This window comes from Neovison vison, chromosome 7 (genome assembly GCF_020171115.1).
Source record: "Neovison vison isolate M4711 chromosome 7, ASM_NN_V1, whole genome shotgun sequence".
Lineage (NCBI taxonomy): Eukaryota > Metazoa > Chordata > Mammalia > Carnivora > Mustelidae > Neogale > Neogale vison.
In genome coordinates this window covers 92,516,125-92,538,808 of record NC_058097.1, presented here as the reverse complement: position 1 = coordinate 92,538,808, position 22,684 = coordinate 92,516,125, and positions in this window count along the sequence as shown.

The window sequence follows — 22,684 nt, the reverse complement described above, 5'->3', positions numbered from 1 at the left end:
TTACCTTAGCTTCGGATTACAATTCCATCCTCACCCTACTTGTCCACCATATCTCTTGATAGGTAATTCTGGAGCCAGAAAGCAACATTCTGCCTTCCGCATAGAAAGAAGGACCTGGTGAGTCTGCCCAGAAACTGCGCATGAGGATCAATATACTCAGCCCAGGAGGGAATCCCTATTTATAATTTGCCCTGGCCACTAGTGCTGTGTCTGACAGAGCCTGAGCCCTGACCTCGTGTCAGCCACCCAGAGGGTGGGGCCCATATCGAACATGTGAGAACGGCCATGGCCCAGGGCCGTCATCACTACCCATCCTTGGTATTCAGGCATCTGTCCCTTAGACCTTAGCTGGAATCCCTACCAATGGGGGAACCTGAAGCACAATAGAGAACTCCTCCTTCCCCATGGCAGGAATCCTGGCTTTCAGATGGGTGTCCAACCCTCAGAATGGGAACCGGCTGCAGGCCAAGTAGGCAACGCCCAATCCTGATGGCCTCCTGGGCACAAGCATGCATTGTGACCCTCAGTTTGAGCATGCTTTCAAACAAACACTCTCAGTTGCACCTCCAGGATCCTGCATTGCAGACCTGGTATGGCCCTAGGCTTAAATACTAACGTTGGTGGGATTTTCCAAGTGCTTAGACCCAGAACCCATCTCTGGAATACCTGTTTTGGGGCACGCCTAAGCTGGAAAACAGCACTCATCCCTTCCCTGAGAAATCCACCAAACTATTGGGAACCGCCAGGATCCTTGAGATCTTCATGAGATTCCATATCCAATCCAGCCCTTGGTACTTCACCTCAGAGCCACCAGAATGAACCTGCCATGTTCCTCAGCAGCAATGGTCAATGGAGGTGTGCTTTCCAGACATCCATGCGGGAGAGCTATGCTACCCATTTTTTCCACATGTGGGACCCTGGAGCAAAAATACCAGACTGCCCCTGTCTGGTAGAAGGAAATCTTGCTGTTTGGATCATCTCACAAGCACCAACCTGGGAAATCCTCCATGGCCTCTTGATGCCACCCCTCCATTTGTGGGTCATCAGAGGCACAAACTCCAGCATGAGCAAATATCTGACATCCACCCTTACTCAGGTGCTGAATATTCAATTCAACTGCTGCACACTGGAAGTGCCTTTCACTTGATACAGAATGTAATCATAGCTTGGGTTTATAATTCCATCCTCAGACTCCTGGTCCGCAAGCCCTCTTGATAGGGAATTCTGGAGCCACAGTGCAGCATTCTGCCTTCCCCATCAAAACAAGAAGGGCCTGGTGAGTCTGCCCAGAAACCCTACATTAGGATCAGTCTGCTCGGCACTCGAGGGAACCTCGATTTATAGCTTACCCTGGCCACTATAGCTGTGTCTGACAGAACCTCATCTCCGACCTCGTGTCAGGACCCAAAGGGTGGATCCCATCTCCAGAATGTGAGACCGGCTATGGCCCAGGGCTGTCATCTCTTCCCATTCTTGGTTCAGGCATCTGTCCCCAGACCTTTGTTGGAATCCCTGCCAATGGGGGAACCTGAAGAACAATAGAGAAATCCTCCATCCCCATGGCAGGAATCCTGGCTGTTGGGATGGGTGTTCAAACCTCAGAGTGGTAGCCAGCTGAATGGCCAAGGAGACCCCGCCCACTCATGACGGCCACCCTGGATACAAGCAGGCATTGTGACCCCCACCCTAAGCACGCTTTCAAACAAACGCTCTCAGTTGCATCTCCAGGATCCCGCATTTCAGGCCTGGTATGCCCCTAAGCCCAAATCCTAATCCCTGGTGGAATTTTTCAGGGTCCCAGAACCACGGCTCGTCTCTGGAATCCTTGTTTTGGGGCACCCCTAAGATGGAAAATAGCACTCTTCCCTTCGCCAAGAAAGCCACCATAGTATAGGGATCCACCAGGATCCTTGAGAGGAAAAATCTCCTGTGGACCCATTATACCACACCTACATTCTGAGGCCATCCTGGACACACAAGCCAGATACAAAAGCCTGTGCTACTGCCTTCGAGGCACCTGATTTACAGTTCCCGACGAGCTGCCCTCCAGGTCAATGCATTGGGCCTGTGATCACCTCGCCACTAACTTTTTTTTTTAATATACATTTTTTTCCAATTTATTTATTTTCAGAAAAACAGTATTCATTATTTTTTCACCACACCCAGTGCTCCATGCAAGCCGTGCCCTCTATAATACCCACCACCTGGTACCCCAACCTCCCACCCCCCCCCAATTCAAACCCCTCAGACTGTTTTTCAGAGTCCATAGTCTCTCATGGTTCACCTCCCCTTCCAATTTACCCAAATTCTCTACTCCTCTCTAACGCCCCTTGTCCTCCATGCTATTGGTTATGCTCCACAAATAAGTGAAACCATATGATAATTGACTCTCTCTGCTTGACTGATTTCACTCAGCATAATCTCTAACAGTCCCATCCATGTTGCTACAAAAGTTGGGTATTCATCCTTTCTGATGGAGGCATAATACTCCATAGTGTATATGGATCACATCTTCCTTATCCATTCATCCGTTGAAGGGCATCTTGGTTCTTTCCATAGTTTGGCGACTGTGGCCATTGCTGCTATAAACATTGGGGTACAGATGGCCCTTCTTTTCACGAATTCTGTATCTTTGGGGTAAATACACAGGAGTGCAATTGCAGGGTCGTAGGGAAGCTCTATTTTTAATTTCTTGAGGAATCTCCACACTGTTCTCCAAAGAGGCTGCACCAACTTGCATTCCCACCAACAGTGTAAGAGGGTTCCCCTTTCTCCCCATCCTCTCCAGCACATGTTGTTTCCTGTTTTGTTAATTTTGGCCATTCTAACTGGTGTAAGGTGATATCTCAATGTGGTTTTAATTTGAATCTCCCTGAGGGCTAATGATGATGAGCATTTTTTCATGTGTCTGATAGCCATTTGTATGTCTTGATTGGAGAAGTGTCTGTTCATATCTTCTGCCCATTTTTTGATGTGATTGTCTGTTTCGTGTGGGTTGAGTTTGAGGAGTTCATTATAGATCCTGGATATCAACCTTTTGTCTGTACTGTCATTTGCAAATATCTTCTTCCATTTCGTGGGTTGTCTCTTTGTTTTTTTGACTGTTTCCTTTGCTGTGCAGAAGCTTTTGATTTTGATGAAGTCCCAGAAGTTTATTTTCGCTTTTGTTTCCTTTGCCTTTGGAGACATCTTGAAAGAAGTTGCTGTGGCTGATATCAAAGAGATTACTGCCTATGTTCTCCTCTAAGATTCTGATAGATTCCTGTCTCACGTTGAGGTCTTTTATCCATTTTGAGTTGATCTTTGTGTACGGTGTAAGAGAATGGTCGAGTTTCATTCTTCTACATATAGCTGTCCAGTTTTCCCAGCACCATTTATTGAAGAGACTGTCTTTTTTCCACTGTATATTTTTTTCCTGTTTTGTCGAAGATTAATTGACCATAGCGTTGAGGGTCCATATCAGGGCTCTCTACTCTGTTCCACTGGTCTATGTGTCTGTTTTATGCCAGTACCATGCTGTCTTGGTGATCACAGCTTTGTAATAAAGCTTGAAATCAGGTAAGGTGATGCCGCCAGCTTTATTTTTGTTTTTCAACATTTCCTTAGCGATTCGGGGTCTCTTCTGATTCCATACAAATTTTAAGATTATTTGCTCCAGCTCTTTGAAGAATGCCTGTGGAATTTTGATCGGAATGGCATTAAAAGTATAGATTGCTCTAGGCAGTATAGACATTTTAACAATGTTTATTCTTCCGATCCAAGAGCATGGAATGGTCTTCCATCTTTTTGTGTCTTCTTCAATTTCTTTCATGAGTGTTCTATAGTTCCTCAAGTACAGATCCTTTACCTCTTTAGTTAGGTTTATTCCCAGGTATCTTATGGTTCTTGGTGCTATAGTAAATGGAATCGATTCTCTAATTTCCCTTTCTGTATTTTCATTGTTAGTGTATAAGAAAGCCACTAATTTCTGCACATTGACTTTGTATCCTGCCACGTTGCTGAATTGCTGTATGAGTTCTAGTTGTTTGGGGGTGGAGTCTTTTGGGTTTTCCATATAAAGAATCATGTCATCTGCGAAGAGAGAGAGTTTGACTTCTTCATTACCAATTTGGATACCTTTTATTTCTCTCTGTTGTCTGATTGCTGTTGCTAGGACTTCTAATACTATGTTGAACAAGAGTGGTGAAAGTGGGCATCCTTGTCTTGTTCCTGATCTCAATGGGAAGGCTGCAAACTTTTTCCCATTGAGGATGATATTTGCTGTGGGTCTTTCATAGATAGATTTGATGAGGTACAGGAATGTTCCCTCTATCCCTATACTTTGAAGCGTTTTAATCAGGAACGGATGTTGGATTTTGTCAAATGCTTTTTCAGCATCAATTGAGAGGACCATGTGGTTCTTCTCTCTTCTCATATGAATTTGTTGTATCACATTGATTGATTTGCGAATGTTGAACCATCCTTGTAGCCCAGGGATGAATCCCACCTGATCATGGTCGATAATCTTTTTAATGTGCTGTTGGATCCTGTTGGCTAGGATCTTGTTGAGAATCTTAGCATCCATATTCAACAGTGATATTGGTCTGAAATTCTCCTTTTTGGTAGGGTCTTTGCCTGGTTTGGGGATCAGGGTAATGCTGGCTTCATAGAAAGAGTCTGGAAGTTTTCCCTCTGCTTCAATTTTTTGAAACAGCTTCAGGAGAATAGGTGTTATTTCTTCTTGGAAGGTTTGGTAGAATTCCCCAGGGAATCCGTCAGGTCCTGGTCTCTTGTTTTTTGGGAGATTTTTGATCACTGCTTCAATCTCGTTATTAGATATCGGTCTATTCAGGTTGTCGATTTCTTCCTGGTTCAATTTTGGTAGTTTATATTTTTCCAGGAATGCATCCATTTCATCTAGGTTGCTAAGATTATTGGCATATAACTGTTTGTAATAACTTCTGATGATTGTTTCTACTTCCTTGGCGTTAGTTGTGATCTCTCCCTTTTCATTCATAATTTTATGAATTTGGGATTTCTCTCTTTTCTTTCGGATTAGTGTAGCCAGTGGCTTATCGATCTTATTGATTCTTTCAAAAAACCAGCTTCTAGTTTCATTGATACGTTCTACTGTATCTCTGGTTTCTCCCTCATTGATCTCAGCTCTAATCTTGATGATTTCCCTTCTTATGTGTGGAGTTGGTTTGATTTGTTGTTGATCCTCCAGTTCTTTAAGGTGTAGAGACAGCTGGTGTGTTCTGGATTTTTCAATATTTTTGAGCAAGGCTTGGATGGCTATATATTTTCCTCTTAGGACCGCCTTTGCTGTATCCCATAGGTTTGGGACCGAAGTGTCTTCATTCTCATTGGTTTCCGTGAATTGTTTCAGTTCTTCTTTGATCTACTGGTTGATCCAAGCATTCTTAAGCAAGGTGGTCTTTAGCTTCCAGGTGTTTGAGTTCCTTCGGAACTTTTCCTTGTGATTGAGCTCCAGTTTCAAAGCATTGTGATCTGAGAATATGCAGGGAATAATCTCAGTCTTTTGGTATCGGTGACCCAGTATGTGGTCTATTCTGGAGAAGTTTCCGTGTGCACTTGAGAAGAATGAGTATTCTGCTGTTTTAGGGTGGAACGTTCTCTATATATCTATGAGGTCCATCTGGTCCAATGTGTCATTCAATGCTCTTGTTTCTTTATTGATTTTCTGCTTCGATGATCTGTTTAGTTCTGAGAGAGGCGTGTTAAGATCTCCTACGATTAGTGTATTCATATCAATATGACTCTTTATCTTGATTAACAGTTTTCTTAAGTAATTGGCTGCTCCCATATTGGGAGCATAGATATTTACAATTGTTAGAACATCTTGGTGGATAGTCCCTTTAAGGATTATGTAGTGTCCTTCTGTATCTCTGACTACAGTCTTTAGTTTGAAGTCTAATTTATCTGATATGAGAATCGCTACCCCAGCCTTCTTTTGAGTCCCATTGGCATGAAAGATGCTTCTCCACCCCTTCACTTTCAGTCTGTGTGTATCTTTAGGTTCAAAATGGGTCTCTTGTAGACAGCATATGGATGGGTCCTGTCGTTTTATCCAATCTGCAACCCTGTGCCGTTTTATGGGTGCATTTAGGCCATTCACATTGAGAGTGATTATTGATAGATACGTTTTTATTGACATCAAGTTACCTTTGAAGTCTTTCTTTCTGTAGACTGTCTCTATATTTCTGTTCAATGCTATTCTTGGGATTTTTCCTCTTTTATAGAACCCCCCTTAATATTTCCTGCATTGTCGGCTTGGTGGTTGCATAGTCTTTTAAGCCTTGCCGGTCTTGGAAACTCTTTATCTCTCCATCCATTTTGAATGTCAGTCTTGCTGGATAAACTATTCTTGGCTGCATGTTCTTCTCGTTTAGTGCCCTGAATATATCTTGCCAGCCTCTTCTGGCTTGCCAGGTCTCTGTGGACAGGTCTGACGTTATTCTGATGGGCTTCCCTCTGTAAATAAGGAGCCTCTTTGCCCTGGCGGCTTTCAAGAGATTATACCTACAATTATAATTTCTCAATTTGACTATCAGGTGTCGTGATGTTTTTTTGGAGTGTATAATCTTGGGTGAAGACCGTTCAGCCTCTAGTACATGAATGCTGGTTTCATTCGCGAGATTCGGTAATTTTCATGAAGGACGTGTTCCACGATATCTTCTAGACTTCTTTCTTTCTCCTCCCCTTCAGGAATTCCAATAATTCTGACGTTGCAACGCTTCATGGCATCATTTATTTCCCTGATTCTGCTTTCGTGGGATCTAAGCTGTTTGTTCCAGGCTTCCTCCTGATCCTTTCTCTCTATCTGTTTGTCTTCCAGATCACTAATTCTATCTTCTGTCTCAGTTACCCTAGCTTTGAGAGTTTAGATTGGATTGGAACTCATTGAGAGCATTGTGGACCTCCTCCCTGGTAGCTTTAAGCTCCGCCCTAACATTGTGAACATCCTGTCTGGTCGCTTTCAGTTCAGCCCTAATCAATTCTGTTTGGTCATCCATGGCTTTCTCCAACCTAGCTATTGCCTGGATAATTGTTAGCCTGAATTCTCTTTCTGACATATTGTCTATGTTGATAGCCGTTAGCTCTGTTGCAGAAGGTCCATCCTCTGTATTTTTCTTCTGTTGGGCATTCCTCCTCCTAGTCATTTTGGTGGGAGATGACTGAACAGATGTAGCTGGTTGTATCAACTCTGGTGCAGTCAAGGTGCACCCTGGAACACTTCCTGATCTCCGTCTCCGAGAGAAGCCTCAGTCTGGGTGCAGAAGCTGAATAAATTCCCCCTTGGACGCTGGCAGTGCAGGTTCCAAGTTAAAGACCCTGGGGGCGCAGGATCTTTTGCTCGTCCCCAAAGCCAAGGAAGTGGCGGCTGTCTGGGAGCTCCTGACCGCAAGAGAGGTTCCAAGCAGCGATCGCACGCTAAGATTTTGCCGCCGGCCCGGGCTGGGAGTGCCCGGCTTGCGCGCACCTCTTTTCAGAGGCGGCTGTGGGTCGGGCGCGCGTCTGGGGCACTGAGAACGGGGCGCTGGTCCGTAAGCCGCAGGCTGGCCTTTTGCGCGCCTCTGTCCGGGGAAGAGTTTCGCGCGCCCGGGCGCGGCTTAGACTTTGAAACCATGGCGCAGGTCATGAAGCGCCCCAGGGCCTTAGAAACCCAGGAAAGCTGGAGGGATTTGCTCGCGCATCTCAAGCTTTGTGGTAGGGCTAGCGCGCGTTCTGCTGACCGGTGCAGCTCCCATCCCATCACAGGAGCCGGACCCCACTCGCTCTGGGGTGCGCTGGGGGCTTAGGGACCAGAAGCTGGTTTCTCCGCCGCACTCTCTCTGCCTCCACGCCGGGGAGGCCGTCTGGGACCGGGGACTTAAGCCCCTGTCCCTAGCCACCCCGATTCCCACAATTTCCCCCCGCGATCCTTTGCTCTTTTGGAGTGCTTTCAACCAGTCTCCAAGTTAATGCTGTTCCCCAGACGCAGGGCACTCTCGCTCGTATCGGGGTATTACTTTCGCACTGGTCGCCTCTGGTGGCTCCCTCCCCCTTTTGTTTATCTTCTGATATCAGTCCGCTTTTCCCATTCCGCTCTACCTGCTCACTGGCGTCTTCTGCCCCTGTAGAGATCCAGACGTGTATAATTCTGATCTCAGACTGATTTCATGGGTGATCGGAGTTCTTTGTTAGGTAATCAGCTCACTTTGGGGTACCAGCTGAAAAGACGCCTCTTCCTAGTACCCCGCCATCTTGTCCTCTACCTCGCCACTAACTTTAACCCGAGTTTGTGTTTGCAGACTTCTCTCCCATAACCATATGTCCTCCAGGACGGGGTCTCTGGAGCCACACTACAGGACTGTGCCTGCCATCCCCAAGAAAAGTGTGCCCATCTCAGTTGTCCAAACCTTCTAGATTAGGAGAAACCTGCAAGGCCCCTGAGCCTACCCCGATATTGGTGGCTGCTCTGGACACAAATGCACAGTCTGAAACACCCTGATCACCTGAACCCAGGCAGACCACCAAGTCAATGGTCCTGAGTCAGAATTTTGAACCTGACATGCCCCTATCCCCTCTTTGTAACCCTAGATTAGGTTTTCAGTCATCTCTCCTCATTGACCTATTCTGGAGTATCAACTTATGATACAACATATGGTGACTGAGCCCCACAACAGAACATCTCCTTTCCCCAGATGGAAGCCGCGCTCTTGGACCTGTGTCAAACCCTCAGCGTAGATGAATCCTACTCAACCCATAGCCACCAGCAGATTTTAAGATCTCAATGGTAACAAGCCAGCTTTGTGACCCATCTTCATGAGATTCCATGTCAACTCAATGCCTCGGTACTTCGCCCCAGAGCCTGCAGAACGAACTTGCCATTTCCTCAGCTGCAATGGTCAAAGGAGGTGTGCTTTTCCAGGCATCCATGTGGGAGTGCTCTGTTACCCAAACTTTCCACATGGGGGACTCTCGAGCAAACAAACCAGACTACCCCTGTCCGGTAGAAAGAAATCTTGCTGTTTGGATCATCTCACTAGCCCAAGTGTGGGAAATCCTCCATGGCCTCCTTTCACCTCCCCTCCATTTGTTGGTCATCATAGACACAAACACCAGCATGAGCAAACATCTGACGTCTGCTCTTACTCCAGTGCTGGATATCCGAATCAGCCACTGCACACTGAAAATGCCATTCGCTTGTCACTGAATTTATCTGTAGCTTGGATTTACAATTCCATCCTCACCCTACTGGTCCACAAGCCCTCATGATAGGGAATTCTGGAGACACAACGCAGCTTTCTGCCTTCCCCATAGAAAGAAGGGCCTGGTGAGGCTGCCCAGAAATCCACATGAGGATCAATTAGCTCGGCCCTCGAAGGAACCCCGAATTATAGACAGCCTTGGCCCCTAGTGCTGTGTCTGACAGAGCCTGAGCCCCGACCTCATGTTAGCCCCCCAGAGGGCGGGGCCCATATCCAGCATGTAAGACAGGCCAAGGACCAGGGCCATCATCTCCAATCACCCTTGGTATTCAGGCATCTGTACCCAGACCTTTCCTGGAATCCCTACCAATGTAGGAAACTGAATCACAATAGAGAAATCCTCCTTCCCCATGGCAGGATTCCTGGAAGTTGGGAAGGGTGTCCAGCACTCAGAGTGATAGCCTACTGCATGGCCATTGGGAACACGCCCACTCCCGAGGGCCACCCTGGGCAAAAGCTGGCATAGTGACCCTCAGACTGAGCATGCTTTCAAACAAATGCTCTCAGTTGTACCTCCAGTATTTGCATTGGAGGTCTGGTAAGCCCCTAGGCTCAAATTATAACCCTTGGTGGGTATTTCCAGGCACCCCAAGCCAGAGCACGTCTCTGCAATCCCTGTTATGGGACACCCTTAATATGGAAAACAGAACTCTTCTCTCTCTGAGAAAGCCACCAAACTATAGGGATTCACCAGGATACGTGAGAGGAAAAATCACCCATGGACCCCTGAGTGCAAACCTGCATTCCTAGTCCATCGTGGATACACAATCCAGATATAAAAGCATGTGCTATTGTTTTCAAGGCACGTGATTTACAGTCCCTGATGAGCTGCCCTCCGGGTCTATGCGTTGGGCCTACGATCACCTTGCCACTAAATTTAACCCATGTGTGTGTTTGCAGACTTCCCTCCCAAAAGTATGGCTCTCATGCCCTCCAGGATGGGGTCCCTGGAGCCACACCACAGGACTGTGCCCACCTTGCCATGGAAACTGTGCCCGTCAAAGTTGCCCAATCCTTCCAGATTAGAAGAAACCTGTAAGGCCACTGAGACTACCCCAGTACTGGTTGCCACTCTGTACACAAATGCACAGTCTGGAACACCCTGATCGCCTACATCTAGGCAGACATCAAAGTCAATAGTCCTGAATCAGAGGATTGAACCTGACATTCCCCTAGGATTTCATTGGAACCCCAGATTAAATTTTCAGGCATCTGTCCTCAGAGGCCTGTTCTGGAATACCAACTTATGATACAACATGTGGTCCGTGAGCCCCACAACAGAACATCTCAGGTCCCAGAAGGAAACTGTGCTATTCCACCAGTGTCAAACCCTCAGGGTAGATGAATCCTACATGGTCCCTTAGCAACCAGCACATTGTAATATCTCCCTGGTTACAAACCTGCATTGTGACCCATCTTCATGAGACTCTCTGTCAACTCTAGACCTTGGTACTTCGCCCCAGAGCCACCAGAATGAACAGGCCATGTTCCTCACCTGCAATTATCAATGGAGGTGTGCTTTTCAGGCATCCATGCAAGAGTGCTCTGCTACCCAAACTTTCAACATGGGGAACACTGGAGCAAATAAACCAGATTCCCCCTGTTCAATAGAAGGAAACCTTGCTGTTTGGAACATCTCACACGCCCCAGCATGTGAAATCCTTCATGGCCTCTTGACGCCACCCCTCCAATTGTCGGTCATCATAGACACAAACTCCAGTGTGAGCAAACATCTGACATCCATCTTTACTCCACTGCTGGATATCTGGAATCAGACACTGCACACTGGAACTGCCTTTCTCTTAGCACTGAATTGAACTGTAGCTTGGGTTTACAATTCCATCCTCACCTACTGGTCCCCAAGCCCTCTTGAAAGGGAATTCTGGAGCCACAAGCAGCTTTCTGCCTTCCCCTTATAAAGAAGATGGGCCTGGTGATTCTGCCCAGAAACTCTACATGAGGATTAATCTGCTTGGCCCTCGAGGGATCCTCGATATAGAGTCAGACCTGGCCACTAGTTCTGTGTCTGACAGAGCCTGAGCCCCGACCGAGTTTCAACCACCAGAGAGCGGGCGCCATATATAAGCACATGGGATGGTCATGGCCCAAGTATGTCATCTATACCCATCCTTGATATTCAGGACCCTGTCCCCAGACATTTGCTGGAATCTCTGCCAATGGAGGAACCTGAAGCACAGTAGAGAGCTCCTCCCTCGCCATGACAATAAACCTGGCTATTGGGATGGGTGTCCAACCTTCAAAGAGGAGCCAGTACAAGACCAATGAGACCACGCCCACTCCGGAGGGCCGCCCTGGGTGCAAACAGGCATTGTGAACCTCAGCCTGTGCAAGGTTTCAAAAAATCCATCTCAGTTGCACCACCATGATCCCGCATTGCAGGCCAGGTACCCCTCTAGGCACAAATCCTAAAACTTGGTCGGATTTTCCTGGTGCCCAGACCCAGGGCCCGTCTCTGGAATCCCTGTTTTGGGGCACCCCTAAGATGGAAAACAGCGATTTCCCTTCCCTGAAAAAGCCACCAAACTATGGGGAGCCACCAGGATACATAGAGAAGAAAAGTCTCCCATGGACCCATGAGAACACACCTGCATTCCGAGGCCATCCTCGACACACAATCCAGAAATAAAAGACTGTGCTACCGCCTTCCTATCACATTAATTACAGTTTCAGATGAGCTGCCCTTCAGGTCTATGCATTGGGCATGTGATCACCTCGCCACTCACCCTAATCCGAATTTGTGTTTGCAGACTTCTCTACCAAAACCATGGCACACATGCCCTCCAGGATGGGTCTCTGGATCCACACCACAGGACTGTCCCTCCCATCCCCAAGGAAACTGTGCCCGCAACAGTTGCCCAAAAATTCTAGATTAGGAGAAACCTGCAAGGCCCCTGAGCCTACTCCAATATTGGCGGCCATTCTGAACACAAATGCGCTGTCTGAAACCCCCTAATCTCCTACATCCAGGTCGACAGCCAAATGAATGGTCCTGAGACAGAATAGTGAACCTAATATGCCCTAAACACGTCATTGGAACCCTAGATTCGGTTTTCAGACATCTGTTCTCAGAAGCATGTTCTGGAATGCAAACTTATGATACAACATGTGGGCCCTGGGCCACACAAAAACAGATCTCCTGTCCCCAGAAGAAAACCGTGCCCTTCCATCTGTGCCAAATCCCAAGTTAGTAGATTCCTGCACAGCACCTTTGCTACCAGCACAAACCAGGGTAGTAGAATCCTGCACAGCACCTTAGCCACCAGCACATTCTAAGATCTTTCTGGTAACAAACCAGCATTGTGGCCCATCTGCAAGAGATTCCATATAAAATCAAGGACTTGGTACTTCGCTCCAGAGACACCAGAATGAGCCTGCCATGTTCCTCAGCTGCAATGGTCAGTGGAGATGTGCTGTCCAGGAATCGATGCCAGAGAGCTTTGTTTCACAAGCTTACCACATGGGGGAACCTAGAGAAAACAAACCAGATTTCACCAGCCCAGCACAAGGAAACTTTAATGTTTGCAGCAGCTCACAGGCTTCAGCGGGTGAACTCCTCTATGGCCTCTTGATGCCACCCCTCCATTGGTCGGTCATCATAGACACAAACTCTAGTGTGAGCAAATATCTGACATCCACCCTTATTCCGGTGCTGGATGTCTCAAATAAACCGCTGCACATTGGAAGTGCCTTCCACTTGGCACTGCATTGAACCGTAGCTTGTGTTTACAATTCCATCCTCACCCGACTGGTCCCCAAGCCCTCCTTATAGGGAAATCTGGAGCCACAACTCAGCATTCTGCCTTCTCCATCGAATGAAGAGTGTCTGGTGAGTCTGCTCAGAAACCCCACATGAGGATATATCTGCTAGGCCTTTGAGTCAACCCCGATTTATAAGCTGCCATGACCACTAGTGCTGTGTCTGACAGAGCCTGAGCCCTGACCGAGTTTCAGCCACCAGAGAGCTGGCACCATATCTAGCATTTGGGATCGCCATGGCCCAAGTATGTCATCTCCATCCATCCTTGGTATTCAGGCCCCTGTCCCCAGACCTTTGCTGGAATCCCTGCCAATGGGGGAAGCTGAAGCACAATAGAGAACTCCTCTTTCCCCATGGCAATAAACCTGCCTGTTGGGATGGGTGTCCAACCCTCAAAGGGGGAGACAGTTACAAGACCAGTGAGAGCACGCCCACTCCTGAGGGCTGCCCTTGGGACAAACAGGCATTGTGAACCTCAGCCTGAGCATGCTTTTAAACAATCTCTCTCAGTTTCACCACCATGAGCTTGCATTGCAGGCCTGGTACGCCTCTAGGCACAAATCCTAAAACTTGGTCGGATTTTCCTGGTGCCCATCCGAGAGCCTGTCTCTGGAATCCCTGTTTTGGGGCACCCCTACGATGGAAAACAGCACTCTTCCCTTTCCCAAAAAAGCCACCAAATTATGGGGAGCCACCAGGATCCATAGAGAGGAAAAGTTTCCCATGGACCCATGAGAACTCATCTGCATTCTGAGGCCATTCTGGACACACAATCCAGAGAGAAAAGCCTGTGCTACCGCCTTTCAGTCACCCTAATTACAGTTCCAGACGAGCTGCCTTCCAGGTCTAGCATTGGGTCTGCGATCACCTCTCCACTCACCCTAATTCAAATTTGTGTTTGCAGACTTCTCTAACAAAACCATGGCACACATGCCCACCAGGATGGGTTCTCTGGATCCACACCACAGGACTGGCCCTGCAATTCTCAAGGCAACTGTGCCCGTCCCAGTAGCCTAAACCTTCTAGATTAGCAGGAAACTGCAAGGCCCCTGAGCCTACCACAATATTAGTGGCTCCTCTGAACGCAAATGCACAGTCTGAAACCCCCTGATCACCTACATCCAGGCAGACAGCCAAATCAATGGTCCTGAGTCAGAATAGTGAAACTAACATGCCCCTAAGATGTCATTGGAGCCCTAGATTCTGTTTTCAGATATCTTTCCTCAAAAGCCTGTCTGGAATGCAAACTTATGATACAACATGTTGTCCCTGGGCCACACAACAGAAAGTCTCCTGTCCCCAGAAGGAAATTGTGCCATTCCATCTGTGGCAAAGCCCAGAGCAGTAGAATCCTGCACAGCACCTGAGCCACCAGCACATTCTAAGATCTCCCTGGTAACAAACCAGCATTGTGGCCCATATGCAAGACATTCCATGTCAAATCAAGGACTTGGTACTTCGCTCCAGAGACACCAGAACGAACCTGCCATGTTCCTCAGATGCAATGGTTAATGGAGTTTAATTATCCAGGCATCAATGCCATAGAGCTCTGCTACCCAAACTTTCCACATGGGGGACCCTGGGGCAAATAAACCACACTCCACCTCTTCAGTAGAATGAAGCCTTGCTCTTTAGAGCAGCTCATAAGCCTTAATGTGAAAACCCCTCCATGGCTTCTTGACACCACCCCTCCATTTGTCAGTCATCATAGACACAAACTCCAGTGTGAGCAAATGTCTGACATCTGCCCTTACTCAGGTGCTGGATATCTCGAGTAAGCCGCTGCACATTGAAACTGACTTCTGCTTGGCACTGAATTGAACCATAGCTTGTGTTTACAATTCCATCCTCACCCAACTGGTCCCCAAGCCCCAATTCTTCTAGGGAATTCTGAAGCCACAACGCAAGATTCAGCCTTCCCTATAGAAAAGTGCCTGGTGAGTCTGGCCAGAAACCCCACATGAGGATCAATTTGCTCGGCCTTCGAGTCAACCCCAATTTTTAGGCTGCCACGGCCACTAGTGCTATGTCTGACAGAACCTGACCTGGACCGAGTGTCAGTTACCAGAGAATGGGTCCCACATCTAGAATTTGGGATTGCCATGGCTCACGTACATCATTTCTATCATTACTTGATATTCAGGCACCTGTCCCCAGACCTTTGATAGAATCCCTGTGAATGTGGCAACCTGAAGCATAATAGAGAACTCCCCCTTCCTCATGGCAGGAAACTTGGCTATTGGGATGGGTGTCCAACCCTCAAAGGTGGAGCCAGTTACAAGACCAATGGGACCACGCCCACTCCTAGGGCCGCCCTTGTCGCAAACATGCATACAGACCCTCAGCCTCAGCATGCTTTCAAACAATCCCTCTCAGTTGCACAACCATGATTCCACATTGCAGGCCTCGTATGCTCCTAGGCCCAAATCTTATCCCTTGGTGGGATGTCCCAGATGCCCAGAACCAGAGTGCATCTCTGGAATCCCTGTTTTGAGGCACCCCTAGGATGGAAAACAGCACTCTTCCCTTCCCCAAAAAAGCCACCAAATTATGGAGAGCTGCCAGGATCCATACAGATGAAAAGTCTCCCATGGACCCATGAGACCATACCTGCATTCCAAGGCCATCCGGGACAGACAATCCAGAGAGAAAATCCTGTGCTACTGCCTTCCAGGAACCCTAAATAAAGTTCCTGATGAGCTGCCATTCAGGTCTAGGCATTGGGCCTGAGATCTCATCGCCACAAATTCGCTAACCCGAATTTGTGTTTCCAGACTTCTCTCCGAAAACCATGGCTCACAATCCCAGCAGAAGGGGAACTCTGGAGTCACACCACAGAACTCTGGCTGCCATCCCCAAGGACACAGAGTTTCCCAGACCGTCCAGATTAAGAGAAACCTGCAAATCCCCTGAACCCACCCCAATATTGCTGGCCACTCTGGACACAAATGTGCAGTCTGAAACACCTTGATCACCTACATCCAGGGAGAAACCCAAGTCAATGATCGTGAGTTAGAAGAGTGAACCTGAAATGCCCCTAGGCCCTCAATAGAATCCCATTAGGTTTTTCAGGCATCTGTCCTCAGGGGCCTGTTCTGGAATACCAATTTATGACACATCATGTGGTCCTTGAGACACACGACAGAATATCTCCTGTCCCCAAAATGAAACCATGCTCTTCGACCTGTGCCAAACCCTCAGGGTAGGAGAATCCTGCATGGCACCTTAGCAAACAGCACATTCTAAGGTCTCCCTGCTAACAAACCAGCATAATGACCCATCTGCAAGAGATCCCATGTCAACTCAAGGCCTTGGTACTTCGCACAAGAGCCACCAGAATGAACCTGCCATATTCCTCAGCTGCAATGGTCAATGGAGGTGTGCTTTCGAGGCATCCATGCTGGAGAGCTCTGCTTCAAAAACTTTCCACACGGGGAAACATAGATCAAAGAAACCAGACTTCACCTGCCCAGTACAAGGAAACGTTACTTTTTGCAGCAGTTTACAGGCCTCAGCATGTGAACTCCTCCATGGCCTCTTGATCCACCCCTCCATTTGTCCGTCATCATAGACACAAACTCTAGTGTGAGCAAACATCTGAATTCCACCCTTATTCCGGTCCAGAATGTCTGGAATAAACCGCTGCACATTGGAAGTGCCTTACACTTGGCACTGAATTGAACCGTAGCTTGTGTTTACAATTCCATCCTCACCCGACTGGTCCCCCACCCTCTTGATAAGGAAGTCTGGAGCCACAACACAGCATTCGGCCTTCCCCATCGAATGAAGAAATGCCTGGTGACTCTGCCCAGAATACCCACAGGAGGATCAATCTGCTCAACCCTCCAGTCAGCCTCGATTTATAGGCTGCCGCAGTCACTAGTGCTGTGTCTGACAGAACCTGAGCCCCGACCGAGTTTCAGCCAGAGAGTGAAGGCCCCATATCTAGCATTTGGGATGGCCATATCCCAAGTACGTTATCTCAACACATCCTTGGTATTCAGGCACCTGTCCTAAGACCTTGGCAGGAATCCCTGCCAATGGGGGAAAATGAGGCACAATAGAGAACCCCTCATTCCCCATGGCAATACACCTGGGTGTTGGGATGTGTGTCCATCCCTCAAAGGTGCAGCCAGTTACAAGACCAATGAGACCACGCCCACTCCTGAGGGCCACCCTGGGCACAAAGTGGCATGTGACCCTCAGCCTCAGCATGATTTCAAACAATCCCTCTCAGTTGCACCACCATGATCCCACATTGCAGGCCTCATATGCCCCTAGGCCCAAATCCTAACCCTTGGTGGGATGTCCCAGACGCCCAGAAACAGAGCCCGTCTCTGGAATCCCTGTTTTGAGGCACCCCTAAGATAGAAAACAGCACTCTTCCCTTCCCCAAAAAAGCCACCAAACTATGGAGAGTCACCAGGATCCTAAGTGAGGTAATGTCTCCCATGGACCCAAGAGAACACACCTGCATTTAGAGTCCATCCTGGAAACACAATCCAGATAGAAAAGGCTGTGTTATCACCTTCCAGTCACCATAATTACAGTTTCTGATGAGCTGCACTCCAGTTCTATGCACTGGGCCTGTAATCACCTTTCCACTAACCCTAACCCGCATTTGTGTTTGCAGACTTCTCTCCCAAAACCATGGCTCATATGCCCTCCAGGAGAGGGTCTCTGGATCCACACCACAGGACTGTGCCTGCCATCCCCAAGGAAACTGTGCTTGCCAAAGCTGCCCAAACCTTCCAGTTTAGGAGAAACATGCAAGGCCCCTGAGCCCACCCCAATATTGTCGGCAGCGCTGGACGCAAATGCCAGTCTGAAACACCCTGGTCACCTACATCCAAGAAGACAGCCAAGTCAATGATCCTGGGTCAGAATATTGAACCTGACATGCCCCTAGGACCTCATTGGAACCCTAGATTAGGTTTTCAGGCATCTGTCCTTAGGTTCCTTTTCTGTAATACCAACTTAGGACACAACATGTGGTCCCTGAGCCACACAACAGAACATCTCCTGTCCCCAGAAGGAAACCGTGCCCTTCGACCTGTGCCAAACCCTCAGGGTTGGATAATCCTGCACAACACCCTAGACACCAACACATACCTAGTTTGTGCGCTGCTCCAAACTACAAGGTTTCCATCTGCAGGACAGTCGAGTCCTGTTGAATGGCTCGAGGACGTCCCATACGGAAGGACTGGAGAGCAGGGTTCGAAGGATGGATGCCTGTACATCATACCTCGCATTCCCATTGGCTTTTTGCGACAAGACATGTTTGAACTACTGGATCTTGGGTGAGCTACCTAGGGGGCTGAGTTGAAATGCACTCTCTTGAGGATGGGATGTAATGTGGGTTTGTGTCCATGGAGACCTTGGAATGTGCTGGTGGCTCAGTGGCCTTGCAGAATTTGCCTAACTGAAGTGTTTGATACAGCTCCAATAAAAAAGCTCCCCATGTGGAGACGAGAGAGGTTTTGTTTGGTGCCTCAGAAAAGCCCCATATGCTGGTCTTCAAACCAGTTCTCTGAGGAGAGACACCTGGAAACCAAAGCTAGCTCAGATTAGGGCCTAGGTGCCTGTCCATTTCAATCTTCTGTCTCTGGGGACACTGTCTGAGTGTCTAAGTGGAGATACTTGCTCAGCCGGTGTCAGAGTGCCCCTCTTAGTCCAGGGCAGCCTACACTATTGGCATTGCCTCGGAGGCCTTGGAGGTTTCTCCTATTCTGTAGGGTTGTGGCCAGTGGATTGGGCACAGTTTCCTTGGAGAGGATAGGCACAGTCCTTCTGTGTGTCCCATAGGCCCTAGCCTGGAGGGTGTGTGGGTCCGGGCTGTGTGCACAAGTCTGAAAACACAAACTCGGCTTAGGTGTGGTGCCGAGGGTATGGCAGGCCGGATCCTCAGACCGTGAGGGGACCTCCTCAGCTTATGAAAGAAGGGCAGTAGGGAGGCAGTCATGCAAGCTTTTGTCTCTGGATATTGTGTCCCGCATAGCCGTGGAATGTAGGGGTGGCCTCAGGGGCTATGGGAGACTCTCCCTCTCTGAGGATTTGGGCCAGCTCCAAAGATTTTGGGGTCATTTTGTGGGAAGGGTGGAATCCTGTTGTCTGGCTCAGGTGTTTCTCCAGGAGAGGGACTCCAGATCACAGCCCTGGGTAGGAGCGAATGGAAAACTCGAACTCTGGTGAGTATTGGGAGCATAGGGACTTGGCATGCCCCATATGCAGGCTCTTGGTCCAGGCCCTGAGGGGCCTTACTTCGATATGGGGCTAACACTGAGAATCACAATGCGAGTTTGTGCCCAAGGTAGTACTTAAGTTTGGGCGTGGCCTCAGGGGCTATGAAGGTTTCTACTACCCTGAAGGTGTGACTCCATGCCAACAGCAAGCTTTACAGCCATGGGGAAGGAGGAGTTCTGATTTGTGCTTTAGGTACCCACGTGTGCAGGGATTTGATATAATGTCTAGGTTCAGATGTCTGAAAACCCAGGCTGGGAAGAGATGACGGCGTAAGGCCATGGAGTGTCCGATGTGCTGGGTGTGCAGCCAGCTGTCTCCTTGTCTGTCGGGACGTCTGGCCTCAGGCTGTGTCAGACACAGCATTAGTGCCCAGGGCAGCCTATCCAACTGTGGTGCGGTCGAGGACCGAGCAGGTTGATCCTCACTGGGCTTTCTGGAGAGCCCCATAGGGGAAACATTTTTCTTCTGGTGGGCAGGCAGAGGGCTGTTTTGAGTTTCCAGAATTCCCAGTCTGGAGGGCTTTGTTTGCCAGGAGTGTGAGGAAGGAAGTCTGGAAACACAAGCTAGCATTAGGTTTGGGCCGAGGGCATGGCAGGCCCACTCTGTAGAGGTTGAATCAAGATCTCCTGCATCTAAGGTCAGGGCGAGTATCAGACGTTGCCTCAGGCTGGAGTTTGTGTCCATGATGGCCCCTTTCTGAAGGGGGTGGGAGCCTCATGAGGCCAGGGAGGTTTCCATACACTGGGAGTTGTGAGCTGCTCTAAACCTCAATGTTTCCTTCTGCAGGACAGTTTGGTCCAATTGGATGGTTCCAGGACACCCCATACGGAAAGACTCGAGAGCAGGGGTCTAAGCATGGATGCCTGGAAATGTCACCTCACAATCCCACTGGCTGCTCGGGGCAAGGCAGGCTCAATCTGTGGGCTCTTGGGCGAGCTACCCAGAGGTTGAGTTGAAATGGACTCTCCTGAGGATGGGTCATAATGTGGGTTTGTGTACATGGAAAACTTGGAATGTTCTGGTGGCTCAAGGACTCTGCAGGACTCTCCAACCTGAAGGGTTTGACACAGCTCCAACAAGGAAGCTTCCCATGTGGATACGAGAAGTGTTCTGTTTGGTGCCTCAAGAAAGCCCCATATGCTGGTCTTCGAACCTAGGCCTCTGAGGAGTGACACCTGGAAACCAAAGCAAGAGTTCAGATTAGGGCCTAGGGGCCTTTCTGGTTCAATCTTCTGTCTCTGCGGACATCTGTCTGCATGTCTGTGTGGAGGTAGTTGCTCAGCTTGTGTCAGGATGCCCTTGTGTGTCCAGGGTGGCTTACAGTAGTGGGATGTCCTTGGGGGCCTTGAGGTTTCTCCTGTTCTGTGTGGTTGTGGGCAATGGAATGGGCACAGTCTCCTAGGAGAGAGCAGGACAGTCCTGTGGTGTGGCTCCAGAGGCCCCAGCCTGGAGACTGTGTGGGCCAGGGCTGTGGAGACAGACATCCAAAAACACAAACTCGGCTGAGGTTTGGGGCCAAGGTTATGGTGGGAGTGATCTATAATCTGTGAGGGGAATTCTTCACGATTAGAAAGGAGGGCGAGTGACAGTCGGTCATTCAGGTTTATGTCTCTGAATGTTGTATTCATGATGGTCATTTAACTTAGCGGTGGCCTCATGCTCTGTGGAAGAGTTTCCCTCTCTGGTGATTTGCCCAGCTCCCTAGAGTTTGGGGTCATTCTGTGGGAAGGTAGGAGTCCTGTATACTGCCTCATGTGTCCCCCCAATAGAGGGATTCTAGAGCAGAACACTGGGTACAGATACCTGGAGTATCCGCCCTCTAGTTAGGCCTGGGTGCTTATGGGCATGGCAAGCCCCATATGCGGACTCTTCGTCCAGCCACTGAGAGGCGTTCCTTGAATAGTGGACTCATGTTGAGAGTCACAATGCGTGTTTGTGCCCAAGGCAGCCCTCAATCATGGGAGAGGCCTCATTGAGCATGCAGGTTTCTCCTACACTGAACGTTGGACATGCCAACCTCAAGGTTTCTTGCCATGGGGAAAGAGGAGTTCTGATTTCTGCATCATTTTCATCTCTGGGCAGTGACTGGAGGTAATCTCTAGGCTCTGAAGCCTAAAAACCGAGGTTGGGAAGAGATGATGACCTAAGGCCATGGCGGGTTCGATGTGTTCAGTTTGGCTCCAGTTTTCTAGTTGTCCTTCGTGAGATCTGCGCTCAGGCTGTGCCAGACAGGGCATTAGTGCCCAGATAGGCTGTATAATTGGGGTACAGTTGAGTGGAGTGCAGAAGATAATCATTTGGGGTTTCTCGGTAGCCCCATAGGGCAATGTTTTTCTTCTGGAGGGCAGACAGAGTGTTGAATTCTGGCTCCGGAATTGCCAAACTGGAGGGCTTTTGGGCCAGGAGTGTGGGACGAAAGTCTGAGAACACAAGCCTGGCTTTGGTTTCGGGAAGAGGGCACGGCAGGCACACTTTGCAGAGCTGAAACGAGATTTCGTGCACCTGAAGTAAGGGCGAGGTTCAGACATTGGCTCAGGTGGGAGTTTCTGTCCATGATGGCCCCTTCATAAAGGGGGTCATCATGAGGTCATAGGGATTTTCCCATGATGAGAGTAGTGAGATGCTCCAAACCACAAGAATTTTCTGCGGGTCAATTGAAACCTGTTGGATGGCTCCAGGACATCCCATATGGAATGACTCCAGAACAGGGTTCTAAGGATGGATGCCTGGGCAGCCCACCTCGCATTCTAATTGTCTCCTAGTGTCAGGACACGTTTGATCTGCTGGCTCTGGCAAAGCAATCAATGGGGCTAAGTTGAAATGGATTCTCCTGAGGATGGGTCATAATGTGGGTTTGTGTCCATGGAGACATTGGAATGGGGTGGTGGCACCCGGGCCCTGAATTATTCTCCTATCCGGAGGTTTTGACAAAGCTCCAATGAGCAAGTTTCCCATGTGGATACAAGATTTCTTCTCATTGGTGCTTCAATAACCCCCCCCATATGCTGGTATTGGAAACCAGAACTCTGAGGAGAGATGCCTGGAAACCAAAGAAATGGATCTGATTAGGGCCTAGTGTCTTGTCGGGTTTAATCTTCTTTTCTCAGGTCATCTGTCTATGGGTCTAAGTGGTGGTAGTTTCTCAGCTGGTGTCATCGCCTCTGTTCGTCCCAGGCAGTCTACACTATTGGGATGGCCTTTGTGACTTTGGATATTTCTCCTAATTTGCAAGTTTGTGGCCAATGAAATGGGAAGAATTCCCTTGGGGAGCGAAGGCATAGTCCTGAGGTGTGGCTCTAGGGGCCCAAGTGTGGAGGGTGTGTGGGCCAGAGCTGTGGGGACAGAAATCTGAAAACACAAACTCGGCTTAGGTTTGTGGACATAGCTATGGGAGGCCCGATCTACAGAC